Here is a 7,500-nt window from a genome sequence, read left to right as displayed (position 1 = left end):
TAGTCACTTTATATATTATGGGGCCGCTAGATTAGCTAGGTGTGTTTGGTCCGCGCCTTAGACTTTAAATGCGCCGGAACCACTTTGTCATTTCTTTATGTGCGTGGCGTAATTTTATTTGTTTTTATAAGTGCTTCTCTGTTTCTTGTGTCATGGGGTGGGAAAATCGTCGGGTTTTGTCTTTCGAGACGTACGCCAAAGTTCCTTCTCGTCGAAGACTGGAAATGTAATCAAGATGAATGGAGTAACACTATTAATGGAGTGAGAAATTAGAGAAAACTGTAATGTATGGTTGTCGACATTTCTGCTCGGTTGCTGTGCATTTGATCAAGTTTTCTGTAAAAGCAGTCTTCACTGATTTGATTACCACTTCATTTTAGTTTTCTGTCCGTCCGCACTTTATTCTGTCCGCACTTTTTCTGTCCGCCCGCAGATCTTAAAAACTACTGAGGCTAGAGGGCTGCAAATTGGTATGTTGATCATCCACCCTCCAATCATCAAACATGCCAAATTGCAGCCCTCTAGCCTTAGTAGTTTTTATTTTATTTAAAGTTAAAGTTAGCCATAATCGTGCTTCTGGCAACGGTATAGGATAAGCCACCACCGGGCCGTGGTTAAAGTTTCATGGGCCGCAGCTCATAAGGCATTATACCGAGACCACCGAAAGATAGATCTATCTTCGTTGGCCTCGATTTATACGCTGTACAGAAAACTCGATTGCGCCGAAGAAACTTCGGCACATTTTTTATTTTTTTTACATTTAGTTGACAAGAAAGTTTCAGGTGTTTTCGTAAGTTCTTTTTATTCGGAAACTGTCAGATTCAGCTCTGAAGTGCTGACTATCTTACAGACATTTTAGAAAGTGCATTGGAGACTGGTCATTAAGTTTCCCATGTCTGTTCGTTTAATGTATTTAAATATTTGTGTCACTGGTTTTATTTCGTCATGAGGCCTAATGCGATTACAGAATGTAGATGCAAGATGGAGAAAAAGATACAGTGACGCGATGAAAAGAGTAGCGAGATCCGAACTGATAGTAATATTATGGTTATGCAGCATCTTATGGTGATAAATAATATATCCCCCGATATTTATGTATAAATGGGCATACAAGTTTTTGTACGTAAATCGTACGCCATAATTTAACATACCACAAATATGGACCATCGTTTCTTAGTTATGACTGCAAGAATTTCCTATTAGACAACACTTCTTATCCTTTCTATCCCTTGAAATTTTGTCAGTTTTTCCCTACCGCTTACAGTATGAGAAGAACCACGGATACGAGTCAGTTTTCACGAGATTTCGATTAAAGCTAATGTTATTTTCTCGTGGTTGCCGAGAACGGGTTGTTTGGTGGAATTTTTGGCGCTTTGTGTTCCCATCTGTAGCAGATGCAGACTCGACTTGTCATTGCATTACAGGACGCAATTGCAATAGAAGTTACGATTGCAATTTGCCAATGTTGGATAGCAGTGCATATTAGTGTCACGATGAAATCTACCCTCTCTCTCTCTCTCTCTCTCTCTCTCTCTCTCTCTCTCTCTCTCTCTCTCTCTCTCTCTCAATCTCTCTCTTTGTCAGTGTTGGATAGGAATGCAATATCAATGAAGTACGATTGCAATTTGTCAGTGTTGGATAGCAATGAATATTAGTGTCACGATGAAATCCTCTCTCTCTCTCTCTCTCTCTCTCTCTCTCTCTCTCTCTCTCTCTCATTACAGGAAGAATTGAATTAGGAGGTACGATTGCAATTTGCTAATGTTGGATAGCAATGCATATTAGTGTCACAATGAAATCCGTCCTCTCTCTCTCTCTCTCTCTCTCTCTCTCTCTCTCTCTCTCTCTCTCTCTCTCTCTCTCATTACAGGAGGCAATTTCAATATGAAGTACGATTGCAATTTGGCAATGTTGGATAGCAATGCATATTAGTGTCGCGATGAAATCCTCTCTCTCTCTCTCTCTCTCTCTCTCTCTCTCTCTCATTACAGGAAGAGTTGAAATAGTAGGTACGATTGCAATTTGCTAATGCTGGATAGCAATGCATATTAATATCACGATGAAATCCGTCCTATCCTATCTCTCTCTCTCTCTCTCTCTCTCTCTCTCTCTCTCTCTCTCTCTCTCTCTCTCTCATCACTAGAGGCATCGATTGCAATTTGCTAATGTTGGAAAATGCAGTTGCACTAGGAGGTCTCTCTCTCTCTCAATTTGCTAATTATGGATAGCAATGCAATATGAAGTACGTTGCAATTTGGCAGTGTTGGATGAAATCCTCTCTCTCTCTCTCTCTCTCTCTCTCTCTCTCTCTCTCTCTCTCTCTCTCTCTCTCTCTCTCTCATCACAGGAAGCAATTGCAATAGGAGGTACGACTGCAATTTACTAACATTGGATAGCAATGCACATTAGTGTCGTGATGAAATTCTCCTATCTCTCTCTCTCTCTCTCTCTCTCTCTGTCTCTCTCTCTCTCTGTCTCTCTCTCTCTCTCTCTCTTACAGGAGGCAATTTCAATAGGAAGTACAATTGCAATTTGCCACTGTTGGATAGCAATGCATATTAGTGTCGCGATGAAATTCTCTCTGTCTGTCTGTCTGTCTGTCTGTCTCATTACAGGAGGCAATCTCTCTCTCTCTCTCTCTCTCATCAATAATTGCAGTACGATTGCAATTTGCTAATGCTGGATAGCAATGCACATTAGTGTCGTGATGAAATTCTTCTCTCTCTGTCTCTCTCTCTCTCTCTCTCTCTCTCTCTCTCTCTCTCTCTCTCTCTCTCTCTCTCTCTCTCTCTCTCATTACAGGAGGCAATTTCAATATGAAGTACGATTGCAATTTGCTAATGCTGGATAGCAATGCATATTAGTGTCACCATGAAATCCGTCCTATCTCTCTCTCTCTCTCTCTCTCTCTCATCACAGGAAGCAGTGGTACTAGGAGGTACGATTGCAATTTACTAACATTGGATAGCAATGCACATCAGTGTCGTGATGAAATCCTCTCTCTCTCTCTCTCTCTCTCTCTCTCTCTCTCTCTCTCTCTCTCTCTCTTTGTATGTGTGTCTGTGTGTGTGTGTGACTTGTGTATATCTACCTGCAAAGGTCTCCTTTGTTCTCCCGTTACCACCCCCACCTCCAATACTGTCAGTTATCAGCCGAATCAAGGAATTAGTAAAACAACCTTCGCATAATTCGAGTGAGTCAATCAAGATCCCCTTTGGGGAGAAGAAACCGTCGGAAATGTCCCGCATGCCGTCGCTGCTGCTTCTTCTTCTTCTTCTCCTTTCTTATCCATAGAAACCACTGGAGAATTAATCTTCCTTAATTGAGATGTTTGGGGGACCCCGGGATCCTCATTGTAGGAAATGTCTGGGATGCTCTACACTCCCCCCTCCCAGCCATTGTCCCACGTTGCTCATTATTCGCCTTCCTCTGCGTGTGTCATGAGAGATGTCATTTGACAGGTCTCGGTGGGCGAGGGCTGTCATTTGCTCCTTATTTGTGGTCGCGGTGGTCTTGTAACAGGTCCTTCTGTATGCAAGTGGAAATGGCCCTTTTCTCGCCGCTCTTCCTCTCCTTCCCAGGATTACTGAGTATTGTTTATTCTGTTTAAGAAAGATCTTTCTTCCCTGGATTACTGAGTATTGTTTATTTTAATCAGGAGAAAATCCTTTGCTGTCAAAGATAGGTAATTGCACGTAAATGTGAATGTATATGTAAATAATGGGGTATAATATGATGATCTGTTTATTGACAGTGCTTCCAAACTCTTGCATTATTATATAAACAATGCAAGAAAATTCTACAGTCTGGTAGAATCATTGATAAGAATTAATCATATTATCGTTATATTGATAACTGTAATCAGTGGTTCTTGTGGAAGAATCCGTAACCATAATACTGCAATTTGTTAGGCAATTGACAATGTTTTTGTTTTGCACCAAAGACGCCACATTGATGCAGACCCAGCTGCGACACTTGCAGTTGACAAATGGATTTTGGCCAAATCTGATCAGCCCGTTGCATGCAGGGCAGCCATTACGCTTGTCTCTCTGTTTATTTATGTGTGGGTATCATGCAAGGTTTCCACCATTCAAGGGATGCGTGGTGTGCTGCAGTACTGTAATCACTGGTGTCCCCTTCGGGGAAAAAGGATGCTTGGCCAGCTTTGAAATATAGGATTGCGCTCTGTTGCTCCGTCACAAACACAACAAAGACTTTTTTTTTTGTGATGGTTTTGTTTTGAAGTCCTTTGTTGTTGTTGTTATTATTATTATTATTATTATTATTATTATTATTTTTTTATGAGAAAAAATTAATGTCGTTATTCTCTTTTGGCCCGTCACAAACACTTGTTTTTGTATGGATTTTATTTTGAAATATTTCTATTATTATTATTATTATTATTATTATTATTATTATTATTATTATTATTATTATTATTATTATTATTATTATTATTATTATTATTATTTATGAAAACACAACAAATGACTCCAGTGTCGTTTTTCTCTTTTGCCTCGTCACAAACACAACAAGTGACTTTATTTTAAAATATTTCTCTATTATCTATGATAACAAAACAAATAGATATGTTGTCGTCATTGCCTGTCCGATCCATTATTATTATTATTATTATTTATGAAAACAGCAAATGACTCCCCGACTTTTTCTCTTTTGCCTACTCCAAATGAACTGACATTTGCAATTATCTCTATTATCTATTTGCAAAACAAATAGATATGTTGTCGTCCTTGCCGAACGGCCAGCACATGATTGCCCTCAATGTGAAAGCAACAGATGCCTCCCCGACTTCACCTTTCTTAAGTCGAAGAAAGAAGAACTGACATCCTGAAGAAGAAGAAGCCTTTTGACAATAGTAGATTTACCTAATTTTGAAACGGCCAGATTTTTTAACATTCACTCTTTCAGTTCTCTTCAAAACGACCCATGTCTAATACACACACACACACACACACACACAGAGAGAGTGTCAAAGAAGAAGAAGAAGAAGAAGAAGAAGCAGACACTTTTGACAGACTCTGAAGTTTACAACTCATCCCTCGGAACAGATTTTTGAAAAAACTGTCCTTTGTATCTTCACAAAACGAAATAGATAGTTAGGAAAACACATAATACACACACACACACACACACACACACACACACACACACACATATATATATATATATATATATATATATATATATATATATATATATATATATATATCTTCTTCGTTTTTAACGTGCTTTTTCCCATTTTCATGGGGTAAGCCGATGCCTCATCTTTTGCAACATAGACTTTAATTTGTTTTTTTTTTTTAGCCTCGACGTGCCCTTCCTGTCATCGCTTTCCCCGGGGCGAATGTTTACATGTATATTCACAAATCCCCAGCTCCCTTTCTCCCAGCATCTAGGAGAACTGACATAATCGACAGTTCGGGACGTGTGAGGTGTCTGTTATGTTTTAAAAGATGTTGGATGGCTTTGGTTATGTGTGTATTAGTCTGTAACACTCATTTGCTTTGGAAACATCCGTTGATTACATAGAAATAAATTTCTGTCTCACATCGTGATCGCCTCTCCCGGTCTTTCAATTTGAACCCGGTCCAGGGCCTTATGATGTCTGGAACTTAAGTTTACAGGCTGGTCTCTCATAAAAGACCGGAGTTCGGAACTGTAAGTCAGAAATTTATATATATATATATATATATATATATATATATATATATATATTATATATATGTATATATATATATATATATACTGTGTGTGTGTGTGTGTGTGTGTATAAATGTTTGTGGATAAATATATATGTAAAGATAGATATACACATATTATATTAATTCATCTAGACTATACAGCGAACATGGCAAACATCAATGCATTAAAAATTGTGCCACCTTGTGTTCTAATGTTTATTGTAAAACTGGTTGGCGATTTCAGTTTATTCTCAGCAGAACGGATTGCACATCATAGAAATTTCGAAGTGTTCATTACGATTATAGTGCGTGATGGAACGTTTGAATTTTATTTGTTTTAATACATGGCTTTCTGAAGTTATAGAATACGGAAGCTTTTTTTTGATCCGTGATGTAGTTTTTCTACGTTAACAGGTAATACTTAGAGAAGGAACACTCCCATGTCTAGTTATTACTCTTTTTAAAGGGACACTCCCATTTCCATCGTCGAGCTTTCACACGGAGTGAAAAAATATCGAATGACTGTCCTTAAAGTTGAAAATTAAGAGGAAGTGAAATACACAGCGGAAGTGGTCGGTCAAAGCTAGGAGAGAGGAAAACTGCAATTGCTGTATAATAACTCTGGAAATAGAAAAGGTAACAATTACTGGACAAACGACAGATATAAATTGTAGCTCTTCAACCGTAGCATTAAGGAGACATGTATTACATATCATCAGTAGATAAAATTTCATAGTTTTGTTCTCTAATTTCGTTCCTGTCACCACCCGTTAGAGATAGTTGTAATATACTCTTCCCCTCTCTCTTTGAGTTCATTTGTTGTGTATTTATATCAAATTTTCTATCAACGAATCCGGTATGATTGTAGGGAGACAATATGTTCTTCAGATAAATAGGTTTTCCAAGATTCTCTTCCATTCATCGTTGTAAGAATAATTGTAAAAAATTAGTTTTTTCTATAACAGCTGGTTCCGAAATTCTCTCTCTCTCTCTCTCTCTCTCTCTCTCTCTCTCTCTCTCTCTCTCTCTCTCTCTCTCTCCATACAGTAATGATTTTCATTCGTTAATAGAAATCCCAAGGGGGTCGACAGCAGGCTTTATCCAAACAATGCTGGTTTTGTTAGTAATAAATCTTTGATGCTATTTTTTTAATGGCGACTCGAGCCTTTTGAACGATTCCTGTGTACGTTATCGGGTTTTACTTAATCTTTCGTCGATACATTCTTTTACATATTTGGCAGAGACTATCCGTAAGTCTATTGTCATTCAGAAAATGCAACCGTCCTGTTCGCCATCATGGAAGGATTTCAAATATTTTGATGTATGGGTTTATATTTCCTTCAAGAACATTCCTGCCCCTTGAATAATGACAATCACTGACCCCATCCCTTGTCATAGGGACTCCGCTCGAGAATCAATTGTGTCAGGAACATCTTCTTCGCTCAGTCACGAAGACGTTATAACGACGTCTTGTCGATTGCTGAGTCACTCAGGAATCGTCGAGGGCCACAAGCAGCGAACCTGAGGTATGCCGGGAGGATCCGCCCGGGAGGATCGCCATGTTTGGTCCCGGCTGCGCGGTTGGGGGTCGAAGTAATTTCTCACAAGAATACCCTCCCCCCACCTCCCCCCCTCCATATCCATCCCTCGCCCCTTCTTTAACCATCGGGCCCCCTGCGATATAACCCTTTTCCTCTCTTAACGCTACAGCGTCCTCGGATTTCATCTCGCTCTTGTGTTAGGCTTTGCAGTTTCTCTTCTCATTTCGGCGAATGTATTTAGCGCGGTTTTATCACCT

The 7,500-nt window shown here is 39.1% G+C and overlaps 1 protein-coding gene across 14 annotated transcripts in view; it reads left to right on the top strand.

The window, feature by feature from the left end:
* The window catches only part of ci (cubitus interruptus), a 585,789-nt gene that overhangs the window by 135,664 nt on the left and 442,625 nt on the right, over positions 1-7,500 (top strand). The gene's annotated exons all lie outside the window — the stretch shown is intronic.

Source organism: Macrobrachium rosenbergii, chromosome 51 (genome assembly GCF_040412425.1).
Source record: "Macrobrachium rosenbergii isolate ZJJX-2024 chromosome 51, ASM4041242v1, whole genome shotgun sequence".
Classification (NCBI taxonomy): Eukaryota; Metazoa; Arthropoda; class Malacostraca; order Decapoda; family Palaemonidae; genus Macrobrachium; species Macrobrachium rosenbergii.
The sequence above is the reverse complement of the archived record's forward strand: the minus strand, read 5'-3'. Positions and strand labels throughout refer to the sequence as shown.